At 41.3% G+C, this 27,950-nt stretch overlaps 1 protein-coding gene across 1 annotated transcript in view; it reads right to left on the reverse strand.

Annotated features, from left to right (window-relative positions):
- The window catches only part of LOC139635965 (uncharacterized), a 57,267-nt gene that overhangs the window by 24,330 nt on the left and 4,987 nt on the right, over positions 1-27,950 (reverse strand). Inside the window, exon 2 of the mRNA XM_071503578.1 lies at positions 27,518-27,573. The gene's annotated coding sequence lies outside the window, so the exon portion shown is untranslated. The remainder of the gene's footprint in view (positions 1-27,517; positions 27,574-27,950) is intronic.

Consider the following 27,950-nt stretch of genomic DNA (forward strand, 5'->3'; position numbering starts at 1 on the left):
TCAGGGTCTGCTCGGACATCACATACAGTATGTGTAGTGCGCTGATCAGTAGTCGGGAATATGCTCTGGATGGAGTGTGTTCATTAATGACTAATAGATGTTTGTTGTTGCTATCACATTGAGGGCCCACCTGCAACTGCCTGTGAGCATGTGAATGCACATGTATGTATTGCATACACACACACACACACACACACACACACACACACACACACACACACACACACGGACACACACGCAAACACACACGCACACACACACAAGTAAAGCCCACCACAGGCAGAGCCCACCACAGAAGGTGCACAGATGTGCCGCTGGCTACAAGCAGAGGTAGGTCTTGCATTCAGAAATGATAGCTCTCATATGGCATATGGCAGTAATAGTGAAATCTGACATCATTTCCATTCTGAAATATATGGCCAGAGAAAGAAGACAGATTGTAATGCTATGTCGTGTAAAAGGAATATTCATGACTTTTTTTTTTTTCCAAATGAGGTTAGGTATGGACACTGATAAGAAGAGCGTGTAATCATGGAGTTCCACTTCACTGGTGGTTTGTGTGACAGCTGGTGATTGATTTTGTTTGTGTTGGGGATTTCTGAAAAATATATGTTTAGCCTGATTTCAGAACCACATTAGTCGGAAGACCACCAGCTCCTTGCTCAACATGAACATTAACACATTTCTCTTCTCCTCACAAGCCCAGAGCCTTGTGTTTGTACTGTATTTGCAAACAAAATAGTAAAGTAGCTGCAGTATTTCATCCAAATAACAATAAATAAATAAATAAATAAATAAATAAATGTAATAAAAAAAGACTACTATTTTTATAGAAAAATCCTCTAAGCTAAATGACCATACAGGTCATTTGTTCCAACCCTCTGATACAACCTATAGGAACGTCTCCTGAAATAAAGCCCTAGGGTAATGCATGTTTTGTCGCTTAATAATGAAATGTAAATATGGGTCGTAATAAGCTGCTTTCACAGATGACCTATGGGCTTGTTTTTTTTACAGAGGGACCGTCTCTGCTCACAATAAAGATGCTGATGCTCAGCAGGTATAATGTTTATCATGTTCCCTATTTTTGTTTCGTGTGTTAGCATACTAACTTTAGCTAACTGGCATTAAACACAGCTGAGGCTGATGAGAATATGATTTGAAAAAACACATTTCATGCTGGGAGGGACATGGATATCTGTACCAAATATCATCGCAGTCCATCCAATAGTCGATACAGTTCACTCAAAACTACAACTGTCAACCTTGTGGTAGCACCAAAGAAAAAGTCAGAAGATCATCAAAAGATAATTCATTGTCTGGGAATTTTCTTGTCAAAAGGCAATATCTTTAAGATGTAGCAATATTTCTAAAGACAGGGGAAATATCTGACCTACTGATGGCGCTTGATGAAGAGAGTCATCAGAGGCATTCGTATATATCCAATGGAAACTATGAATATGTGTACCACATTTAATGGCAGTGGTTTTTGAGATATTTCAGTCTTGACCAAGGCAAATGATGGACAGATTGATGGAGCCAAGCTGCTGACATGGCTAAAAATACAATAACATGACTTTACAGAAGCTGTGCCATTGTTACGCAATTCAAAAAAACAATGTTAACAGTTTTCTTTGGAACTCATTCTCCCAGTAGAAAGTAGTTCTTTGGTAGAAAGTCATCAGAAATAAAAACTGTTGTTTCTAGAATTGTTCTTCCATGTTATGAGCACCACACGTGAATTAAGGGTGGTGGTATGAATGCCCAATATCTTCAGACCTGGCCAAATAAAACCAAAACTGTATGAATGGCAAGACAGAATTGGATAAAAATGAAAAATATGAGGGTTTTTTTGTAATCATTCTTCTTTGTGTTCCACCAACAAACAGTTGAGTGAATTCAAACCAAATGGCTTTCAAACATGATGAAGAAAAATTATCCTTGCCCAGTGCCAAAATCATCCTTTTTTTAGAGAAAACCACAAATGTAGCATATTAAAGCCACACCAGACCAGGTCTGCAAATACCAATTAGTTGCATCTGCTATTTAAAGACTTCTAATCCATCATTAGCAAGAAGTTAGGCCCAACACAGACACAAGCTTTTCTCTTTGCTGGGGTGCTACCATGAAATTGGCTCTGACTTGCCCCCACCAGGTTCGATACTTCCACTGAAACACATGCATGGGCACAAACTAGAAATTGTCTCACTTCCTGACAACAGCATGCCCCTCTCTCCACCTTGTAAAACTTGTTTATCTCATTTTAAGTTCCTTCAATAAAAATCATTTTTATAGAAAGTCTCCCTGCTTGTTTATTCCCAACAACTTCCTTTTGATCTCGTCCCGCAACAAGTGCCATGCTGAGGGCACGATGTCAGTCTTACTGTAAATCACGGACCAAGTTTTCCTACTACCATGACACAGGGCACAACCAGTAATGACCATGGGGAGGGTCGTGGTGGAAATGGGGGTGAAGTGGGAGCAGAGCAGGGGTGTCCAGCAATGCGTCACCGATCCCCCAAACGCTTTCATCTCTTCTGATAAGTGCCATACCTAATCAGGTTAAAGCAGCACATGCCATGGAAAGAGAGGAAATTCCGGCCAAAACGGTAACGTATCTGTTCCGCTCTCATGAGTCGCATTCCTCCAGCTAATTAGGAGTAAATATCTGACCCCGGAGAGAAAACGTCCACATTAGTCCAACCAGTTAGTCGGTGTGGTCCATCTGCACTCTCTCTTTTTGCCCCCCACCCCAGACCCCTCTCCACCCCTTCTCCCCTCTCACCCTAATTTGGCACACAGATGACAAAAAACATAGGGGAGTTCTCAGTAGGTTTCTTTCTTTCTTCTACGGCTCCCCTCCTTTTTCTTCTCTAGCATTAGGCCCCATCATTACTGACAGGCTATCAGTTGTTCTCATACCAGATTATCTACTGCCAATGACCTCCAGGTCATGGCACCGTGCTCTCTGCCACTTTCTCTCTTTGCTTTGCCTTTGTCCCACCACAGATACACTTCAGTGAGTTTTTAGGCTTTGCTAACTCCAAATCAAAGATACTATTGATCATAGCGCCAGTTTCGGTAGTTTTAGTTAAAGGAGAAGCTTAACAGCATAGCACGTTAGTCTGAGTTAAGTGATGAAATAAGACTGGTTTTAAGAGAGATATTCATCACTGGCTACAAAATCTCAAGGCTTTGTGTTATTTTAGTCTCACTCTCATCACAGTATTATGATTAAATTGTCATCTAACATTAAAAATGGTAAATTAACTTTACAGCACTTTTCTACCTTAATGGACCAAGCGCTTTACAATTAGCCTCTAATATAATCATTCACTCGCACATCGATTGTGGTTGAGCTGCCATATAATGCAATGGCCTGCCCATCAGGAGAAATTTGAGTTTCAATGTCTTGCTCAGGACACTTCAACATGTGGATAGGAGAGGCAAAAAGTTCGTACCACCAGCCCTGTCCCATGTGTACGACCCACCATTTCTGCTTCGCCAAAGCTGCCTCATGTGAAGTGGGTGTAAATGCCATTTTGGACGATGGAAAGATGCTGCAGGAAGGACTTTCCAAAGCAATATGACCATTCGACCAGGAGTTCTGATGGAGTATACTGGTGCTTTGGTACTGACCCAGATAATTCACAAAAAAAAAAGACCTTATTAGACTGAGAAACAATACCGTAGTCCTGCTATGGCCACCGTCTCATGATCACACTCTTACTCTTGTAACATCACTACATGACATTGTGGTTATGTTGCAATTGCCTTAACAATTAGGCTACTGGGGCACAACAAATGCTCAATTTCAGAAAAAATATCACAAATCTGAGAGTTTTTCTCTCCATCGCATAGCATCAAGAAATTAGAAGCAATGATTTAGATGCAAGGATTTACTGTCGTGCTTTGTTTTGTGTGAATATTTCATTCACTTTCACTCTATCTTTCGTGTGAAATTCGGATTAGGTGTGGAAATACCTGTAGATGGCGCCCTTCACCACCATCATCAAAACAAAAGTTGAAGGAATATTGATGTTACAGAGACTTGTGAAATCCATGGTAAGACTCATTGAAGCTGTTCTGGAGACTCGCGGTGACCCAACATCTTACTAAGAAATTTTATGTTGATTTTTAATTTGTTGTCCATCTGTGTATACAGTACATAATTATAGTATTCCAGGTCAAAACAACACTTACTCTCATTGGGTATGTTTCCTTGGCTTACTTTGGTGTGTGGTTTGTAATAAAGAGTGCCAAACACCACCGTTATTAGTTGACTTAGACTTTCGTGCTTTAGATATAAAGAGGAAACAAGCTAGGATGAAATTCAATGAAGCCTGAAGTCCATTTATAGCTGACAAATACCAGCTTTTACTTGTCAGAACTTTTGTGCTATGTTGATTTCATCAGTCTGCAGGGAAAACATGTTGCAATACATGTTCACTCCTGGCGTCCATGTTCAAAGAAACAATAACTTATCCAAAAATGATTTTCATGTCATTGTCGGCTTCACGTCATAATCAATTTCTGCAAAACTTTCCACACCACACTCTGACAGTTAAATCAAAACAGTCCTTGGTAATTTGGCTGCTTCCATTCACAGTCCATGTATTTATAACTGTGCAAACAGACTCACTATGTCTCATCAGCTGACGTACGCAGCATGCCACACACATAGCAGCAGGAAGCAGCCCAGTGTAATACACTTGGAGTTGTTTACATTACATTACAGAGAGAGAGGAAGGTGCTCAGGAGGCACATCATCATCCTGACCCATGATCCTGACCTCTGCACAAGTGGATGTCAAACCGCAGTCCAAATGTTCCAAACTGGACTGCGGTCAAGAACAACATTAGCAGGGGTTTGGCAGGAAACTTCAAGATTGTGATTGAACAGTGGGCAGACACGCAAAGAATTACAGACAGTGCAGACAGTGTGAGTGTGTCTGTAGCACCAAGGGTCTGTCATCCACCACAAAACATGTCATACTTTCTATATGTCCTATATGTAACGCTGCATTTGCACGTTATGAAGCATAAAGTTAACAGTGAAAAAGATGTTTAAATCGTTTGGAACATGAGACTGAGAAACGGTGGGAGTGACAAATGTTTCCAAGGCCAGTGACAGATCTCTGCGTGTACAGAAGCTGTCATCATGCTTGATCGTAGATAGAGTGTAAAGCACCAAAAAAGGCTGCATCAACTTCAGTGTGTTAAACAAGGCATTCGTCAACAAGAAGGGGAGGACTGAGTAGCAATGATATTGCTGGGTTATGTCGCTGCAGCAGGAACACACGAGTGTTGTAACCCACATAAAGAGCTCTCACACACACCACTTTAGATTATAAAACATCTGAAGACCACATTTGTGTGTAACAGCTAGCATTTACACCAGGGTGGCTCACAATGTTTTTTTTTATTCATATTTACTCTGTGGAAGGTAATTAGTGAGCTGATCAGAAACCATATCTATTCCCCTGTGGTCAACCACAGCTCTCTTTCCACTTTGAAGTGTTTGCTGAGCAAAAACAACAACATCTAAATGCTTCCAGATATTAAGACAAGGACTATTCTCAGCATGCTTTTAATCTACTTGTTCTTTTAAAGGGGTAGAAATTATGGCTGACTGAAATAAAGTAATTCATATGTACACATCTGCTATATATGGACTACAATATGGACAGATACCATCTCTGTGGTGTTCCACTCCATTCATTTTTCTATGCGCTTCCTAATTACCACCAATTATGGCCATAGCTGCTCGTTATTTTAAACATTACTCAGTGTAGAAACATTTTAAATATTATGATTGAGTTGGGAGGAAATTATGCATGTCCCCACCTAATAAATAATTACACATTATGTATATAAAAAGTGTTCTTTCTTAGGTTTTGGAACATCTCTGAGCAACACTCAATTGCAATGTTATCACTCATCCTCTTCAACCAATTCTCTACCAACTCCTGCAGGAAATATGTGGCTCTTCATTTTATAAATGCTCCACTATGTTCACCAGCTAGTTGCTAACTTTTCCTATGTGTCGTTTAGTGCTCCTGTACAGTCGCTGGTTTTTAGCCCACTGTGACCGAAAAGTACACTATGGGAGCTGTAAGCCAAAACAGTAAAGCTGTGGTTCGGATAGCTATACAATGAGCTGAAACTCAATATAAAGCTCCATAAACGCCCATTTGAGCTGCACATTGTCTGCAGGTTCATCACTATGAGCGACTCATTTCACATTTTCATTTTATGCATTGTTATTTTAAAAATAGCCCCTTCGAAAAGATAAAGAAATGGGAAGAGATTGTGAAAACACTGAAGAAAACTGGACAAAGAATTAATTTGTATTAGTTTATATATATTAATTTTTATATTTTTTCTTGAAAATTATGTGTTTTTTTTCTGCATCTTGTTATTGCCAAAATAATTGTACTTTAAGATCCAAGCTGTTCTAGAGCTCTCAGTCATAGCTCATGATCTTTATCTGCAAATTGAGTTTGTCCAGTGGTCATGGAATTGTAGGTGTTCAAATTTCCATTTGTTTCTGAACACTTGAAGGACCACTTGTCCAAGCTGGTTTAAAAATTAAGGTTCAAGGTTTGTTTTTGACCTTGGAAATAGCAGTTGGCAACAATAAGGTGCATTTGATCGCTGTTCTGGAGCTTTTGGTCATATCACATCATCGTCATTAGCAGAGTGAGTTTGAGTTCACTTTGAACATCAGTGTTAGTTATGGGGTAATTTTCACTTATAGATATTGATATTTATTATTTTATGAATCTAAAATATGTTCCTTCATCCACTCCATAAACTAAGCACAGAACCTAAAACACACTGATTTCAAACTACAAACTAATATTGACTGATTTATGGAAAAAAATTAAAGCTTACATTTAATCTATGTACCACACAAATGCTGCTTCACACACACACACACACACACACACACACACACATGCTGGTCAGAGGTCTGTGGCTTGAGCCTTGTAGTAGTCAGACAGCATGATAAAGTGTGTAGAGACCAGAGGAGAAAAGAAAGTGCTTCCTGGGCAGTGATGTGTGACAGGAGATATCAGAGAACTGGTGCAGGGTCAACCGTCACTGACAGCCACCACACCTCTTGACATCCACCCGAGACCCTGGGAGTTGTGCTCAGCAAGATATGGGTCAGTGGAGGCTGGAGATGTGTGGGTTCATCACCTCAATGTGTGTGTGATCATCATTTATTGTGTGTGCTGGTGTGTGTGTGTGTGTGTGAGAACTCTTTTTTACATGTCTCTCTGCTTGTATCCACACTATCTGATTCCTCGCGGAGCAGTGCCGGCTACCCAGGTGGTCCTGAGCCGTGAGGAGAAGAGTCAGTGTATTCAGGCAGCGAGCAGGTAACCTAAACCTTCACACCCCCTGCCTGCAGCTGCCTGATCTCCTCCCTCAGGAACCCAGGCTTCTTTTACATGCTCTGCGCTTTGTTCCCCACCCTGCAGAACATTAGCACTACAATGACCTCTGCAGAGAAACCTGAGTCCATAAGAACCTAATGGAATAGGACGATGGAGGCACTGGCAGGCTGCAAGAAGAGGGTAGCTGATCAAAAGTTTATACTCCACTAAATTCTTGAAAAATGGGTGTTGATAGCACTCAGTTGAACTTTGCGGGGGGTTTTGTTTTCGAGTTGCGACTGTGGTTTTTGATATGGACTCGAGCATTTTTCAAAAGTATCCCCCTATCACTGGTGAGGCCGGGGGAGAGCGGAGGGGACAGCCATGGCATGTAATAATGGCCTGTCATTTTTCATCAACATTCCCGACAATGCATGACCCAGACTGGAGCCAGAACACACACTTGCACAGAAATACATCACTTGGGTCAGAGGGTCGACCAGCGTCACTACTGGGACCAGGAGAGCCTGCGTATGTATGTGTGTGTATGTTGAGTGGGGGGTATATTCAAAAATGTCATGGCTAGGCGTTTTAGAAAGGGGTCTCCTCTGTATGTAGGAAAAAGAACAGAACCGAGAGAGGAGGTTGGTCTTCTCCCATTCATCTCCATTTCTACATGTTGTCCTGTACTTTTATTTGTTCCATCAGGATGTATTTCTTGAGAGAAAGTCAAGCACACACGCCCTTGAGCTGAGAGCCCTCTGGGAGAGGATGGCTGCGCCACACAGACCCCCACACCCCGAACCCACTCTTAGCCCCCTTCTCAAATTAGATCCTAGGTCTAATCAGAGACAGCTTGGCGTTGTGGGTGGAAACTAGCCACAAACCTCATCTTCAAATGACTCTTGGTTGCTGTGAGAGGCCCCCCTGTTCTGTTGACTGGGCAGGATGGAGCACTGTACAAGGCGCTCTCAATTCTCTTGACCACACAATGGAAAATAGGAGAGAGACCACACAACAATGAGTGATTTCCAACACAGCGGCTGACCTAAACCCAGTTTCAAAGTGAAACCTTACCATAATAATACCCCGACAAGAACAATATTCAATGCCATACAGTGTAACATCTTTCTTTCTCTTGGATGGCAGGTCAGGACATCAAACAGTAAGAAAAATAAGAGTCAACTTTGACAAGCTACAGATAGATAGATAGATAGATAGATAGATAGATAGATAGATAGATAGACTGGAAACATATATAAAGAATGTGGACCCAGGATGATGTCAAGGAACTTCCATGTGCCTCCAAACAGGTGGGACCCAAGCCACACAACTTCCTCTTCACCATAAATAGCTGGAAAGACAAACACAGAAGGCAAAACTCAAGGGCATCGTTCACACAGCGTGAGAGACTAGATAGATGGTTACAACAGGTAATTTAGGTTCTAAAATAACTGGAACCATTAGAAAACAAAACAAGTATGTTGAATCTTGACATTAAAAACTACAAATATAGTAGCAGCCATTTGACCTTGGAAGACTCTGCAGTCATCGACGTCAGCGCTGAGTTAGACAGCAATCAGCCAACTATGAGCCCTCCTAACCCACTGGGATAAAACACAGAAAAACAAAGCAGTAGTGGATTTCTGGCAGCATTTCTTTTGGCAAGCCTTCATGATTATCACTTTGTGTGGAAGCATTCATTTTGCTCTCAATTGTAAGACAGAAAAAAGTCAGCTCCCCTTATTACACGGGTAATGATAGATTGCTCTGGCTGAGAGCACATGTCCGGCCAGCCAGCCTGCTGCTTTGCTACCTACACCACTGATGCCAGAGCAAATGGGTCCTTATTTAAATCTTGTCAAGGGTAAAATTGGGGCCATAGCTAGTCATTACAAAGTGGCGCATAAAGTCTAATTTGGGTAATGCTGTGGTGGTTTAAAAGCAGTGTGAGTAGTTTTTACTGCTCCCTATGTGTCTTTGTGAAAATGAAATAGATGTGCTTATTTCCATCAGTGACAAATGGAAATTTGTAATGGCAAGCATTCTCTCCCTAAGGATGTTTTTCTATTCTCCAACCAATAAACATTAAGAAACGGAGAACTCCCACCAGCCAGATGACTCCTGGTGGATGTGGATATTTTCATAACAGCAAATGAGTTCTGTGAACAATAGCATGATGTAGACATGATGCAAACTTTCAGTCGAGTATCCTGTAGATCCCCCGTAAAAGAGGCATCGTCTATGGAGTAAATTCAGGTGTTAAACTTTACCTAAACCACAAAGAATAAGACATAGTATCGACTGAGCAAATATTACCATCTCAATTATTTTTTTCATTAATGAAGACTCCATCTCTAGCCAATCTTTCTCTCTCCAGGGTGAAGTTATTAATGTTGAGTGCTTATTACAGCTGTTCAAACACTGGATGGCCAAATGACCCATGCTCTAGGAAAACACCGCAATCTACTCTGGCAGCATGTGCTAAAATAATGTGAAAGGAAGCATAATAACATTTGTCATAACTCATAGGACACAGAGGACCTGCCGAGAGAGGCCTTCAAACCCAAACACAGTGTGTATGAATGTTTGTGTGTTTGACACAAACCAAAACAGGCAGCTGTTCACACCAGACCAGCAAACAGAGCAGTGGGTTCAGGGACTGAGGCCCTCCTCGAAGTGCGCGTTTCATCTGTTGAGGAGGTCCAGAGATCAGAGGGACTTAGAGGGGTAGGCACAGAGGGGAAAGTCTCTTATGGGGCCGATGTCAGGGGCCAAAAATAGCGGAGAACGCCACTCGCTCTGTGTCTCTCTCCCTGTGACTCATCAGGAGTGTGGTAATTAACGAGAGACGGTTCGCCACCATCGTGGCTGGAACCACACAGTGCATGGTGGTGACAAGGCCCAAAACAAACGCTCCTTAAAGAGGGACAGGGTGGCAGGGGAGGGGGGTTAAGAAGGGGAGGGTCGGAGAGCAGGAGAGTGAGGATATGTCACACTTGGAACTGATTGGTATTACCAAATTCTTCCAAGGAGCAGGAGGAAGCGAGAGGGAGGGAGGAGGAAACCAGAACGACAAGAGGTGAGACAGAAAAAAAGAGGAGACGGACAAGAGTTGTCTCATTGCCTGGATGTTCATCCCCTCAACATTTTTCCCTTTGAATTTTCCAGTTATAACTTGAAATTACTTGAAAAGTGGAACTCCCTACTTTTTCCCCTACCTTAGCCTCATTTTCTCTCCATGACGTGCAGTACTGGAGGTCTGTTCGGGAGCAAACCAAGAAGCTATACAACGAGAAATCCCCAGTTGACTATAATAGGCTCAACAGGCCCCTGGACATAAAATTACACTGCCTGAACATCAATTAATTCACCTCCATTTTCTCTGCAAACATAATGGTCCATTCACATATCATCACAGACCACACTGACCAAGTAAATGCCTTCATCATCTCTGTATGTTTTGGATCAATGTTTTCTTTGCATTTTGAGTCATATTGATTTATGTCTGGACCTGCTAGCGTGTGTGTGCGTGTGTGTGTGTGATGGAAAAAAGAGATACAGAAAGAAGAGGGAGACACTCAGACAGAGACATGCGTGTCTGTGTACATTTGTGTGTTTACTGCAGACCTTTGACATGCTACTGGAAATAAGCCTTACATAGCTCACCATATAAAAACCACATAATATGTTTTGTGGGAGGGATTGTTGGGGATCAAAGACAGAGCAGCAGATATGAGTTTCTGTTCCTGGCTAGTCGAAGAGGGGGGTTGTCATACCAGACATGGTGAGCACATACATTTCCTTGGGCCCTGGGCGTGTGCTGAGGTTCTGCTGGGTGGACTCATTACTCACTGTGAGCCCTGAGCCTGGGGTTGACGGAGAAGCCTGTGTCACACCCACTATGCACTGACCGTTGTGTAATCCCTCCTGGGGTTGTGGAATGAGCTTGTAATGATGACTGGTTTGATACGGCTTCACCCTCTGACACACATGCAGAGATGCTCGCGAGGCACTGGTGCAAACGGAGGCTAAAATCTGCTGTGATGTAAATGACAATACTTCTCAAGAGCTTCTGTCCGTAACAGGGAGCACTTAAAACTGAAATTCTGTAGCTAAATCGATTATATCCAGTGGAACGCAGTGATCAGTGAAGTATGAATCTTTTGTGACAGGTTCAACTTTGGTGAACCATTCACCAATAGCAAGCTGTCTTGATAGTACTCACTTTGAGAGATTGGAGAGCTGGGGAGTCCAAAATGGATGACGCTAAGCTTATTAGCTGTGTCCCACCATCTACTGTCTGCTGCAGTGTAACTGTTCCACAAACCTGTTTGTGAACAGTTATGAGAGAGAAACCTATGCTACAAATACACTATTTCTTTTGAATAAATTGTGTGTGCTGTTAGCGACTGAGCTTGTAAACTTGTTAAATGTTAGTTAGCATGCTCATGTATGAATTCAGCTGTGCCATTTACCAATCAAAACATGTGGTTATTATGAAAGAATTGAATGACTGTGTCAAGTGAAAGCCGAGACTGTGTGACTGTGAGAACTTTTCGGCATCCCTCAACTCTACATCTTTCAGCCTCTTTTAGCTGAATTGTTTTGGTTTTACATTTCTAGCAAACAAGCGCACAAGCTCTGATTTTGCCTATAAAAGAGCACCAACATGTTATGTGTGGGGCTCTTAGCTTGTTCCTCTGCCCCAAGTAGCAAAAAACAGTAGGTCAGTGCAGCTTTTAACAGAGTCCTCAAGCTGAACTGAATGTAGTGAGTGTTTAGTGTCACTGACCAATAGGCCTTTTTCACAGCTGCCAGTGAGCCAGCATGCACATTAACATGACCATGGAACACACTCACTTAAATGGGATACACTTGTTATTTCCTGTATGTTAATAATAAAAAAATCACATAATATCAAAGTTCCGTTGGTTGAGCTCCCTTCACTTTTGGTACGGCACCAAACTGAGCAGTTCAAACCAGCAACAGGCTGAACTTACTTTGAACACAAGACAGTCAGGAGTAGCATTTTAACATTACAGTGTTATGAATGGTCATGTGATTGCTACGTTTGAAAAAAAGAAAACAGTCGATGACTGCAAATCTTTGAATTGCACTGGGAACTTGAACTATTCACAAGTCCTCATAATCCATGACAGTGTGACAGTGAGCCAGCATGAACAATGCCAGGCCCATGAAACTGAGGCAGCTAGATGGAATTCAGCCATTATTAATTATATTATTATATCATTCATACTGTTGCTTTGCCTACTGTGGCATGTCAGCAGTCATTCATAATTTCCACCCTTAGCACTTCGCACAATCAGCTTTCCTATAATGTTCCCGTTCCCAGAATCTCAAAATCTTTAAAGAATGTAAGAATAAAAAACCTTTTTGAAACACCAAAATGAACCGGACCATCCCAAGTCAGAAAGAGGAGTGGTATAGCTCTGACCTGTTCACACTCAGGCAGCATAATTAGGCTCGCCCCTGTGATTTTGTCTCTTTATCAAGAATGTTCACAAATCCCTGTGAATGACATCATCTTGTTCTTGGGAGTTGTAGCCAAACAGACAGAGAGAGAAGCAGCACCAAGCGTAGCATCCAGATCCAAGCCCTCAGCAGTCACTCTCTTGAGCCAGCAGACCTGGACACCAGCAGAGAAAAATATGCCAAATACCTCCCCCCCCAACCACCACCCCACCCCACCCCAACCTTCCACCCCCCCCCCCCCCCCCCCCCCCTATTATTTCTGCCCCTCTCCCTGTTCTTGAAAGCTTGGTTACATCATCCTCAGTGTCCACATTTCAATAATGCCTCTGAAATCTCCCACTGGCTATAAGACTCAGGGGGGAGCTGGGATGAAGGAAGAAAAATAGCAGAATGTGTGATAAAGAATAACAACATGCATACAGGAATCACTGAGCATTTGTTGAAAGACAGGAGTTTAAAACATTTGGAACATGCCAGTCGGATGTAGCTTTCTGTCTGTCTTCGTCTTCCCTCGTAATCCCTCCCAGTAGATGTGTAGTGGTAAGCGTTTGAATTGACTCAGGCCGGTCAGCCGAGCTGTCTTTTCAACCCCCCCTCCCTCTCCACCATTCAGCCAGTGGGGGGGCTCTGAGCTCCATGCAGGCCCAGCCATAGCAGACATTTTTGTGGTGAAATCATTAAACCCACGTGCAGCTCTCTCTCTGTGGTCACTGGGGGTCGTGCTCCTCTGCCTTTAGCTGAATAAATCATAAAGTTTGCCGGGGGACCACACAAGAAGCCAGCCCAGTGCAGCCAGCCCATCCAGTCTATGCAGCCAGCGCAAAACACATGCACACGCACAGCCCCAGACCTTGTTATTTTTCAGAAAAACACCAGCAGTGAGACAGAGACAGAGGGAACGAGACAGAATGAGGCGAGGCGGCAACACTGCAAAGGCACAAAAATACAAGAGAGAGAACATTGCATAGGAAATGATGTTAAAGCCATTATAAAATGTTTAAAACTAACAGAGAAAAGTCTCCTTCACAAACAAAAAGGAAATAGGTACAGGGGTAGCATGGTGGAAATAGACAGAAAGGGAAAGATTGAAGCAGAGTACAGGGAAGGAAAAACTGAAGCACAAAAAACACATTCAGAATCTGAAAAAGATGTCAACAACATTTGCTAGTAACATCAGATCGGATGAGACTGAAAAAACAACATTTTTCAGACCGGGCTCAGGAGCATCATAAAGGAGAGAGATCCTCTCTCCCTCTCTGTCTGGATGACCTCGCCAGACTGATCCTTCAGACAAGACCTGACGACAAGAAGAGGAAGCACTGTCCTGTCTGAGGATCACATACTGTCTGGGGAACACTTAAACAGGGCCGGCTGAGAATGTGTGTATGTGTTTGTGTGAATATGTGTGTCTGTGTCCATATTTGTGGGATGCACCAATTAATACCATAAATTACTGGAACAGATCGCTACTAAAACTGTCACTGTGAGTTTAGAGAGGGAAAAGCTTCTGTTTGTGAATACTTCAGAGTTGCATTTTCATGTTAATTTGTACTCCAGAAGACAGTGTTGGATGTTGTGGTGGAAGAAATATTCTGATCTTTTACTTAAAGCCCCTCTAATCAATGTTTTTACATTAACAATGGATCAAATGGCTGCTTTTACTGTGAAGGAGGTGGTTAATAGTTTTGAACCCACAGATAGTTTCCCTCAGCTTTTTAGCTTTTTAGCCTCTTTTAGTTCATTGTTGTACAGCCTACCGCTTTTTACTGTTTGGTGCACTTGCAACACCAGAAGTAAGACAGCTGTTTTCAGCAGAGTAAAAAAAAAAAGCTGCTAAATCCACTTCACTGTACCTGCCCAGCTAGCAACATAGTTAGCAACCTAGTGGAGCATATAGCAGCTAAATAGAGATACACCCAGATTTTTCCTCAGGAGTTGGTGGAGACCAAAGCAGAGGTAAAAGGAGAGTGAACATTGGACTTACAATCAGCTGGAAAGAAACACAACTCCAAATGAACGATAACGTCGCTCTGTATCTGCTGGATGAGTAAACATGCAACTGTTGGTTAACATGTTAACAACTTTGTAAGGTGTCCAGCTTGTTGTGATACCCTCGAGTCGCCAAAATCAATTATTGCATGTTTGAGTAAAAGTGGCAATACTGAAATTTAAACCAACTTAATTAAAAGTTAAAGTTTAGGTTAAGTACACAAGTAAAAGTACATATAGTGATTATTATATATGAGACATTAACATGCAAGAAATATTTTAATATTGTAGCTGGTCACGAGAGAGCAAATTTAAACTGCTTTATAACTAGTAATTACTCTGGGTTTGCTGGATTTGACATTGGCAATGGACATTTTATATGATGGGCAAATGTATGTAATATATATTATATATGCAATTTCTTAATCTGCAAAGTAACAGGTAACTATGGATGTCTGTTAAATCTACTGAGTAACTAGAACATTTCCTCTGAAATACTATTATGTAAAAGTATAAAGTAGCTTAAAGCACCTCATAACTAAGTATAATAATCTAAGTACAGTATTTGAGTCATTGCACTGATATTCCACCACTGATTTGCTCCCAATGGTAAGACTTGTCATTACATATACTGCATGTACCCTGCACCATCACTTTCTCCAAGTCAATTTCAACCAAATTGCTGCTATCTGAGTCTGTTTTTAACGCCCTGATTCCCTGTTCTGTTGTCTGCTCTTTCTTCACCTCCATCGAGCTCCTGTCACCTGACTAAAAGGTGGGGGTCGTCACGCATGTCACGGTGAGAAATGTAAGTGGCAGAGCAGCCTGGAGAAAGAGGAGAGGTTGAGGGTGGAGGTTGAAACTCTACCCTCACCGTTAACGGAGGCCATCGCACCTCTCGACCCCAGGCCACACATTTCTGAGTGAACTTTGGCCCTGTGACCACACCAGTGGTGCTGGGTACCTCCTTGATTCAGACATACACACACACACACACACACACACACACAAACACACACACACACACAGTATATCCTCAGACACCCTCTGGCTTGCAGGCAGGCAGCCATTACCTGGAGATTGTATCAGTGTCAGTTTGTGGGGGATTCTTGCTCCCCGGGGTAAAGCACAGAGGGCAGGCGCCTGATCTCTCTGTGAAATGTTAATGTGGAACAAAACAGGCTGAACTCTGAGTGTAGCAATATGTGGAGCCCTGCTCATTGGTTAAGAAACTCTATCCCCTTTAGCATCAATTGGCATGTGACCAAGCCTGAAACAAATCAGACAGCTTTGAGTGCTTTGCAAAGCTTTTTAAGCGCACGTTGATGGTTCCACAGTTGGATCAGTGAAGCATGCTTTACAGTATATCTACAGTGCTCTGCCATCATTAAACTGAGACAAAAATCTCCCATTCAAGCTACAGTAAGAGTCTTCATTAGCACTGGTATTTCAATTTTGAAGACAGTAAATTGGCCAAGGAATGCAGCTTGCTCCTTATCAAAGTCTAGAAGCCAGGGATCTGGAAATGCCTTGCTTTGTTGAGCGTTTAGTTTATCTGTCCCGTAATTGCACATTGTAAAACTGTCTCTCTGGGTTTCTTGCAATCCCCAGTGGCCAATGTAACCATCTGGCCCTCGCAAAGATCTGAGCAGGAAGTTATGTGAGACGTCAGAGGATAGGAACTCTGATAATGGATATTTAGCCTCACATGAAGTTGGCTGATTCCTTGACATTCCCGTCATTGTCTGAAATACCTGTCACTGCGTGTTCAGCTATGTTGCCAAAGTCGGCAATCTTAACGTTGCTTTTCTGCAGTGAGACGCTCAAAAAATTGGTGTACAGGTGGAACGCATGCAGGCCACTATGTTACTCGACCTTTTATAAATGGTTCATTGAATCAGAAATTCTGGCATCTCTTTACCTAAGTGCAGGTGGATGGAGCACACAGCCAAGTCTTTGTGCACACTAGCATTGCAGTTTCACTATGGGGAGCACCTGCTGTATTCCTGCACAAATATGCCTCTATTATGAGTTTATATGTCAACCACATGACATGGTGATTTTTTTTTTTTTTTTTTTCCCCTTTATAATGCTGATATCCTGTCATTTCAGGGATTGTAAGTTTGTCAAGACATGTGTTCTTTGTCTATCTTCATCACTGGGGTCCCAACCACTAACAATAAATCACTCTGTTAACACATATGAGCAGGTGGCTGGCAGCCTCTTACCAACCAAGTCACACAGTCCAATTGTATAGGATGAGGGTGTGCGTATGATTATACCCTGCATCTCTACCTACCCAGAGGATTGAAGTATTTCAGAAAACTGGAGACAGACCCACTGATATTGGGACAAGGAGGTCTGAGCAGAGTCACCCCTTGCAGGGAACCCCCTCTGCACAGATCCCTCTTTATGCTCCTGTTTATTATGGTCCCAAGTAATCCATGCCTTGTGCACTACACCAGAGCTGCCATATGTCAACATCTTGCTGGTGGTTTGCAGGGTTCCAAACAACAGATAGGGTGCACTGAACCTACCATGTAAACTTTATAAAACACATTCAGCAGAACTATAATTATTTACAAAACCAGAGCATGGGAATATTTTTAGTTGGGGGGGGGGGTTGTGATTTTTTTTTTTTACTGACGTAACAGGAGTTTGTTGCCCATGGCATTCATGGTACAAACTTTATTAGGAATTATATTTTATATGCAGCTTGTTATGATGGTGCTTTCAAACCCTTCAAATAAGTTGAAATCAAAGAAGCTCTCACTGGCTGAAAAGGCAGAGAAAGCTGTATTGTACATGTGTTTAATTTGCTCAGCTTTTCCCAGCATGGCTAACGCACAGGTTTGTGTATGTCAACATTTCACCTTCAGTGTTTAGTGTCTTAACGGTCTAATGGAGGGTTCTGCAAAATTTAGTCTACCTTTCTGTGGAGCAGGCGTGGCAAAAAAAAAAAAACAAAAAAAAAAAACGGGTGGAGAGAGGGGTTGTTGGTGAGGAGGAGAGGGGGGTTATTTTTGTGAGCACCCCTACAATGCTCCACCTGTGCCTCAGCCATACCCCAGAGGACCACCCACTTAGGGAGAGAGAGGGCAGTCGAGAATCCCTGTAACCTCTTTGGGTGGGCAATAAGGCCTTGTGCTGAAGTAGAGTGTGTCAGACAACTGAAACACTCAGGAGGAACGACTACAACGAATACTATCACACCACCAGGGAAGAATAGCAAGTGATGGTGTGAACCCTATGTGTGTGTGTGTGTGTGTGTGTGTATGTGTAGTAATAGTACATGCATATCAATATATGTGTGTGAAGTTAATCCAGAACTTGTGACTAGTCTCTACCGCTATATAATGAAGTAAAAAAAAAAAAAAAGAATATTAATTTCATCATAAAACTCAAATCAGTCAGATATCGCTATGCTACACATGATGCTTCAAATAACTAACTTCCACAGAATTCCTCAATGCATCCTCACGCTTATCTCATCCCTCTCATCAACACTGTCAGACTGAATTTCATGCGGATAACCATAAACATGAACAACTGCCAGTTATGATACCAGCATGAAAGCAGCTAACACCAGATGAGTAGCAGGCCTCCACAGAAGACACACTGAGGTCTCAAAGGTCAAAGACACACTTCACCATTACTAACATTTGTAATGCTGAGCAGGTTTGGTGCAAAGGGAATTCTTGTGGTAACACAAAACACCAGGGATAAAGAGGCAAATAAGCCCAGATCGTTATTGTTTTTTCTGTAGAGTCTGCTACATTGTATTTTATTACCAAAACCCAAAGATTATAGAGGCTTTCTCACCAAAATTATAAGCTCACACTATCACATGTTTTGGAAATACATATTTTATATTAAATCTTAGTTTAGGTGTCATGGTGAACTGAGGTGAAATGCTTTGGAATTTTTTTCTTGGTAATATTGTCTATATAGTTTTGCTATTCTTCAGAGTAGGCTAGATCTGACTCAGAACATTAAGGGTCTGACCTGATGTAAGAGACATAACCCTCCTTATCTGCAAGCATAAAGCTGGGAGTCAGTCATTATTGAGGACCGATTTGACCCTGCAGATATAAGGTGTCAGTAAACTTGAACAGACTATTGAAACATTATTCATACAATTACTTCTGTCACTTTTTGTATGTATCATTAAGTGCAATACCTTAGAGAAAAATGTGTAAAGTTTGCACCAATTTTCCAACTCTCGACCCTCTCTATGATGACAGGCTTTTCATCCTGCCTTTTAGTGTAGCTGTTCTGAGCAACAATGAACATGTTTGCCTTCAAACTTGCTTGGACGTCACATAAATGGAAGTAGTTCATTTTGAGCATACCTTGGCTTTTAGGGCTCATTCCCTGACAATTTTCAGGGACTGAACAAAAAAAAAAGACAAATAGAGAGAACATTTAAAGAAAATACACATTGGTCATTTAAGAATAACACATGCTGCATCAATCAGTGCATGGGAACTACAGACCTGGCATGAATAATATACAGCATAATGTAAATTACAACATTTTTTCACTGTAGGTAATACTGGTTGAAAGTTTATGTAAATTATACATAATGGTGAGGTGCAAGGATGAGCGTCTGGTTGTGTTTGCTTGTATCTATCTTTGCTTATGTGTATATAAGTGATTGATGGCTGAGGAAAGAGGTGAAGGCCTCCTCCCCGGTGGTCTGACTGGGCTCTTAGCCACTGTGCAATGACCGCTGCTGCTGCTATCCCTGACCCACATCACCACATCATTGACACTAAACCGACCGCCAATCTTCCGCTGGCCCATTGCCTTTGGCCCCGTCTGCACTCGAGCTGTTTGGATTATCACCCTGCTTCATAATGAAGACTGAACAATAATGAAGAGGAACACTGTATCCACAAACTACAAGATAAAGTTTGTTTGTCTATCATTATTATCAGGCTGAATAATATTTTCCTCTTTTTAAAAATGTGGTGCACAGTGCTGCGCAGGCCAATGCTGCGGTGCACGTGTTAAGTGGCAAACACAAGGAGGATAAAACAGCTCAGGAACACTATCCCATGTTCAAATAAACAGAGGTGTGTGGGGTCTGAAGAACAAACACACATTCATTAGGTGTCTCGGTGCCTCCAGACCCGTAGTGTTTGAGCAGTGATGCACGCACACACGCACACACACACACACACACACACACACACACACACACACACACACACACACACACACACATCCTTGTTTTACAATATTTTTGGGGACCCATCATTTGCACAATGCATTCTCTAGCACCTTATTCTATCCTTAACCACAACTGACTGAATGCTTAACCTCAACCCAAACCTAAATCTAAGTCTTAACCCTAAATTAGCCATTTAAATGTGTGGGGTTTAGCATTTTGGTCCCTGCAAAGCTGCCAGAGCCCACAAATAAGTGTGCTCCCGGTTTTCAGACCCCAATACACACAGACAGACAGACAGACACACAAACACATGCAGTTTCCCTTTCTCTGTCTTTTTTATCTCTCATTCTCTGTTTTTTTCAGACACACACACTCACACAGTGTCCAACCCCCAATTAGACAATCAAACAGCTCCACTGACCCTTAGCTTCTCTGGGATTTGGAGTTTACACCCTGACATGGGCCGCCCATTCCTGTTTACCCGAGAAACCTGACTGATGGATTGTATTGTTTGGCCTTTCGCAGCTATAATTGGCTCTGTTGTATAGGTTAAAGCTTGGGATATATTCTGCAGACCCCAAACATGCCATGCATGGCCTCTGGGTCAATAACACTCATATCAGTCCATGGCCCCCTAAATGGTAAAAGGGTCAGGAGTTAGCGTCACTGGCTTGCTAACGACATCAGTCGGTGGCGATGACTTCACCATCTTAACCTCCCCCTCCATCTCTTTGCTCCTGAACCATGTACGCCTGACACCACAGAACAAGAAAATATGCATTTCAAGCTGGAAAGTCAATGCTATAAATAATGTACAGTGGCTGGGTGTAGTGTGTTTCTGATCTTACTAGCAACATGCCACAAACACAAAGTTGTATGCGCACAAGAATCTCAATAACCTAATAATAATAAACCCAGGATATCAGAGTAGTGGTGCAACATTAAGTAGCTCCTCTAGGCAAAATGAAAGTGGAAAAGTGAAAAGTGAAAGTGGCGGAGACACATAGTATTTTGAATAATTATACATATAACCCATCACAGATCCAACACAAAACAGTCTTTCTAAATATATGACTAACTACACTTTTATGGCATAAAATCAGACATAGACTCATTTTTCAACATTGAGGTTGAACGCTAGCTTTACAAAAAATAAAGATTTGCAGTTTAAAGTGTGAAGGCAATTCTTCAGACAGTATGTTATGATGGGAAATTACTTAGTTGTGTGAACTACAAGAGTCATAAATGGCTAACCCGCTGGTTGCTAAGCATTCAACGAAGACAGGTACAAACACATGACACCTCTCTGTTTGGCCACTGGAGAAGTTGTCACACTTGTGTATACAAACATTTGCTAAAATATGGCTTCCTCTCCTCTGCTGCTTGCTAATGAGGCTGCAGGCACAGTGATTTAAGTTTGTCCAGAATTGTGCAGTTGATCTTGGAGACCACACCAATAAATGAAATGATTTTCCTTGAGTTTTTTATGCATTCACGTTTGTGTTACACTCTCAGGTTACATTTCCGTCTACGCCGGAGGGCTGAAGCAGTTATGAATCAATATGGAGGTTACTGTAACTGAGCTGTATTCCAACAGTTATAGAAGTTTGCATGCTGTGAATGTGGGTAACCATACTGCCAAATACTATTTTGGTCAATAGATAATGCTGTTCTGTTTATGGTAGCCAGCCAAAGTTAGCTAGATACACGTAAAACCCCGTGGGCATGAGGTTTGGAGTGAGACAAAGGAAAAGATTGGAGGAAAAAATGTTCTCACACATCTGATGCAAAACGGCAAAGTTGTTGTTTGGTGTCATGTGTAAAATGAAAAGTAGCTTCAACTACTCAATACATTAAAAGTAATCATAACTGGCACCGTAGACCAATGTTTCGTTGAGTGCAAATTGTTTATTCCTTGTGTTTTACCATACAATTATAGACATGTAAACACGTGCCATAAATGTAGGGTATGTGCACATTTCTGGCAACTTGAAAAGCAGAAGAAGAAGACAGGACGCTGATGTAAACAATGCAAAACATTTGGTGAGGTAGGGATGAAGCATAGTATTAGGTCAGGCTAAGCGGTGAAGTTATGAGGTTAGTGACGTCCAATATTGCTCATGTGGGTTTAATATGACCCATTATAACCACACACTCCTTAAGTGTCAAATTTTGGATACTGTTGATGTAATAGTCATGAATATGTTTTTTAAGGGGTGATTAGCTCTCACAGCAGAATCCTTTCGCTGCTCAGACTGGCTTTTTCTTTTCATTTTTAATTGACCTTTCAATTCCTTGACCTAGGGCTCTCTGACTGAGTTATATGCAACATTTTTGCCAGGCCTTGTAGATTTGTGTGTGTGTGTTTTGGTGAGAAATGCAAAATGTAAACAAAATTCTGTTTGTGTCACAGTTCATTACGAGTCTTCATATAGTCTACCTGAAGACAGAACTGCTACTGACCTCATGTAAGTATTTTTCTTTCTTATGTAAACCTGTAGCACAACCCTGTCCACCCTTTGAATATACAGTATGTCACCTGTAGCTAAGTAATAATATCAAAAACAGTTACAATGAGATGACAAATGAAGCAGAGATGTAAGAAAAAGTTAGCCAGTTCATGATGCAAATCAAAGAATCATTCATGAGTGGGCTGGATCGATAGATTTATGAAAATTACAATGGGGAGAATATTTTTCCCCTCTGCAGACACACTACAGATTACAGACTCTAAGGCTACTTCTAAAATCTTAAAATTTAAAAAACTTCCAAAGTAATCACTTAGTCAATGGGATTGATCCGCAAACCAATTAGACCTTCCACAGATATACATTATTATTGTTATTTTCTTTATGATGCAATCCAACTTGAATTTATTGCTCATTCAAAAGCTGCACTGTGCACCGAATGTCCATGCTGCTCACTTAGAACAGGACAACAGAAATCAGCAGATGACAGAAAGACATCTTTTCCCTTGAATAGCTGCCACATTTTATTCATTGAATAATAAAATAAATGCACAACACTTGAAGAGCACAGTGTAAAACATAAAATGGGTTCAAGAGTGTTGAACATTGCTGATGGGATCCAACCGCAACAGCACTGTCCAGTTGACCACACAAATATTTGGAGTACGCAGTGATACTTGGCAGTCTGCTTCTCCTTGAAACAGCATGCAAGCCACATGTTGTGAAAGACTGGTAGGAAAAAAATTCACTTTCCCAAGGAAAGACAAGTGTTGAAATGCATCAGAATGTTGCACTGTGGTGCACAAATGATTTATGATCAATCTATCCTCTAATTTGCTTGCTGGTTTATCTCACCAGTATTGTTGAGTTCAGTCAACGCTCCCTTGGATATCAGAATTCACAGAGCTCTTTTGGTGGGCCCAGTGCACCACAAGAACATAAAGGCTCAGTTCATTTAGCTGCTTAATAAAAAACATGCCTTATGGGTTCTATGTCTTGGTCTGTAAAATCATAACAACCTTACTAATCAAAGACATTGTGTCTAAGGAACACTGATTTAAGTTGTGGCCTGATGTTGGTAAGACACCATGTGTCTTTCTTTATATTCCTCTGCCAAAGGCTGAATCAGAAAGTCAGCATTTTACAGCATACAACCACAAACTGTACATCTACAAGTATCGATGTCGAACACCTGCTCATACAGACTGCCATCTAACAATACTGCTGTTCACAATTATGATGTATAGCATTTGTACCAAATAAACGTATTCATTTTTTTTCTCCCTTAACCATAGTTGTATCAATACAGATAGTTTTGGTTTTGAGACCCCACGATTTACCACCACCACCTTATTACAAAGTGCAGAATTTTTATTCCCAAAATTAAGACTAAGTCTACAGTCATGCTAGAAGCTCAGAAAGGCTGTACTTTGGCACAGTGGTTTGCATACATGCTCTCAATGACCACACTATGGTGATGAAGCACAGGTATGATGTATCCAAAAATCACCATTTTAATTTAGGGTTCTAGTGCTAAACTAAATTACAGCTAAACACAAAGTACAGTTGAAGTAATTCATTTTGAAGGTTATTTGGTTATTAAACAAAGTATTGGATTAATTCAAATTTTGACCTCATCAAATATGAGTTCATCCGCAAGGGAACATGAATGTGTGTACCAAATTGCATGACAATCCATCCTTTAGTCATAAAGCCACTTCACTCAAAACAACAAATGTCAACCTCATTTTATTTGAAGTAAAATCAGGGGATCAAAAAAATGCAGTTCTTCCTCTGGGGTCCATGAATATCTGTTTCAAATTTTACAGCGATCTAGGCTGTAATTATTGAGATATCTCAGTCTGAACCAAAGTGGTGGACTGTCCTACCTAATAACAGACCAACATTTCTATCCTTAGCCCTGTCACTAGCATGGATTTAAAAAATTACGTTTAAAGAATCCCTGCCATGAAAATCAGGTTTTTGACCTTGTTAACATGTCCATTTGACGTTTTTATGGAGGGCGGGGAGCAAGATTTCTGGAATGTAAGCATAGATTTTTTTTTGATTTTTGTTTTTCACTTTTAATGTGGAAAAACCATGTTGAACAAAATATTCATCATAGCAGAGTATTTTTTACATAGTTTAAAAGATGTCTGGATTGGAAGTTTCAAATATTCAACAGCAATATGTCTTCCCAGAGACAAGGTACATCTCACTCATTTTCCATAGACTTCATTGTGAGCAGTTTTTGCTGGAACTGCTTATAGACTTGTTAAATGAAAGATGCCGCCTTACAGACAAAAACATCTCTCTGACAAGGAGAGGATGGATAAGCAGCAGAGGGAAACATTTTATCAGAGTCTTTGTACATCTTCAGTCATGTTAGTATACTTAAAGTCCTTGGTGGTCCAATACTGCTATCAGCATCTGGAATGTAGCACAGTGGGGACTGCACCCAAAAAAAAAGTTCCATTCTGTATCTTTGCAATTAGCTGAAGATAAACTTGGGTTTTACACTGTCCTGATGTATCCTTTGTTTCTTAAATTATTTACAAAATGATGTTTCCCACAAGAAAGTCCAAACATGTAGTCTGTGTTTATGGTCACTGACTTTCATTAATTTGTTGTCTGCTTTAAATGCCTGTGGGGGGAGTATGAAGATAATGAAGCGGTGTTTATGGTTTTGAGTGCTTGGTAGTAATAGGCCTGTTTTTGTGTTTTATGTTTTCTTGTGCAGATTGGTCAAACCATATGTACGGAGGACATCTGCAGGTTACAGACCATATGAGAGACAGCTTGTCTGTCTGTGTGTCAATGGGATGGAGGGTTTGAGGAATGGGATGGGAACATACAGTGGCAGACAGGGCAGTGACCCCATTCGTCTGCGATGAACCCTGCGAGAGAGGTCTGAGACCAGGGAAGCAACTGCTCAATCACACTCTGTGCCATTACATACACTTCTGCAACAAAGGTATTGTTAGATTTATTCATTTGATTTTTTTAGTCATGTAAGAGACTGAGAGAAACCTGGGTAAAACAGCTAGAGACCTACTAAATGAGAACTATTTCTTGGTTGTGTACACATTGCGTTTTTAATGGGGTTTTTACATGTGCCCAACTGCATGACAAAGAGTAGTTGTGCATACTTGAGTCCAAAAGAATAAAATCTAAAGTCCAACTAAAACTGACACTAAAACAGGTGAGTCTGAAGTTGTTTTTCACAGTTCACTTGGATATTATTTTATTCGTAAAAAATGAAATACATACACATACCAAGTAAAATCTTTGTGCTCTTAACCACACAACCCTTTCTTCTACTGTGCTATAAATCAAAATGCCCCTTCAATAAATCATTGAACAATAAAAAAACACAAAAACCAAAAAAAAAAAAAAAACAACATTATATAACTGACTGATAACTGTGAAAATATGCCTGTCTTTGTTCAAAAATATGTTGGAGGGTAGTGTAGAAATGTGATTAATGGCCGCGCATGTAGCAAATACAGATTTTACATTAACCAGGTGAGTGCAGTGGCTATAAACCCATTTTGTGATTTTCTAATTGCAGTTGATTTTTCCCTGTTTTCCTGTGTGTATGAAAATGTCATGACTGACTTGAACCTGCCATCACTGGGGCCAACATGGAGACCACCTTCCAACACAACGCTCACTCTGCTGCTAATGAAAACCTTAAGGCCATGAGGAGGCAGAACACATCTGACTAACACGCAGTTGTGCATGACCAATTCAGAGACTTTGTAGCTATTAAAGTGTTAGGTGATACATAAAGAATAATAGCAGGGGCAAGGTTGAAATGCACCTGGACATAAATAATGAAACATTTTGGTGTCACACTGAGTTTAGAGCGAGTGAGGCTAACAAAAGCAGTAGCAAATCTGGCACATTACAGTTTTCTAGCTGATGCATCAAAGCTACCACCAAATACCTTCCATGGCTGGTATGAACCAAAAACACAAAGGAGACCACAGTTTGAATTACATTTGGGGAGGCAATATGAAAATGTATACTGTAATAACTGGGCAGTGTTTTCTAGCAGACGTACCTTGGACTAACTGAAAGGGATTAGAACAAAAAACATCCTGACAGGAGAGGCTGGCACATTATAAAAATGACTCATGCTTGTGTAATCAGATCCCAGACAAAAGGGAAGCTTTCACTTCGGCTTTTTGATACAAGAACTAGAAGAAATATTACTCTGAAATGAGACCTCAAAACAATTCCCTGGGACAATAAAAGACAGTGGGTTTCCAAACAGTGACCTTTGTGTTGGAGGGGGGGAGATTCAAGCTGATTCCACACCACACCTCACACTGCCTTCTCTGGAGTGCCTGTTTCATCTGCCTCTTTCACAGTGCAAAAAGACTGTGTAAACCAGGATTTCACAACTGACCACAAGCCCTGGGAAAACCACATAATGTCCACTTTTGAGAGAAGTTGTACAGCACTGTACTACCACACCAGTCATCCCTCCAAACTCATGCTGAGGACCACCTTGAGAGCTACTTTATCAAATAATGGTAAAATACTTCTAATTTGCTTAATTTGACTAATGGTAGAATTAATTAATCTCCCAGTGTGTCTGTTAGCCTTTTTGTTTGAATTATAAAAGTTCAATACACAGTATGTGCCAGTAAAGCTAGTTTCTTTAAGGAAAATTTGAAGTGAGAGTGAGAATTGAGGCCTTCCATATCCAGCAAGCTAGCAATAATTTGAGGCATAAACTCACTTACTCTTTACGCTAAATATTTTCACTTGAGATGATCTGCTCAGAGGCATGTGATAGCCAGCTAATGACATTGGTGGGCTGTCATTTATCAAACATTTTAGACAGTACATTTATAAAACCATAGTCCGGCAGGTGCACATGTGCATACACACACACACACACACACACACACACGGACACACATAAACACACTCCTCTGCCTGGCTTATTCAGATGCCATGAGATGAGAGGAGCGCTCAATAGCTCAGGCCTACCTGATGGAGAGCCTGAGAGGCCAAGCAGGAACAGATGGGCTGAGGACGGCGGGGTACTGGGAATGAGGGAGTAAAGGGAGGGAATGAAGGGAGAGAGCATCGACAGTCAGGGACCACCATCATTGCTGCCCACACCAGACTACACTTACAACCACCCTCCCGCCCTCATCCCATCCCACCAAATTCATTTGCAGCACAGTAATTCTCAGCTGTAATGAATCTGCAATTTGCACACATATGTACAGTGCCTAACATGGTACTACTTTAGGTTCTGTTTAACCCCGATGGAAACATTTACAAACAAGTGACCACAAAGAGTCATCAATCAGCACATTAACCTCTTACTTGCCTTTGGGGGATTGTGCTATTCTCTATTATAGGGTTCAGAAAGGACCAAAGAAACTGCAAGAGGGAGGAAGTGGAAATAGTCCCT

Source organism: Trachinotus anak, unplaced genomic scaffold (assembly GCF_046630095.1).
Source record: "Trachinotus anak isolate AG129_WGS33_773 ecotype Australia unplaced genomic scaffold, CSIRO_AGI_Tana_v1 ptg000019l, whole genome shotgun sequence".
NCBI classification, from domain to species: Eukaryota; Metazoa; Chordata; class Actinopteri; order Carangiformes; family Carangidae; genus Trachinotus; species Trachinotus anak.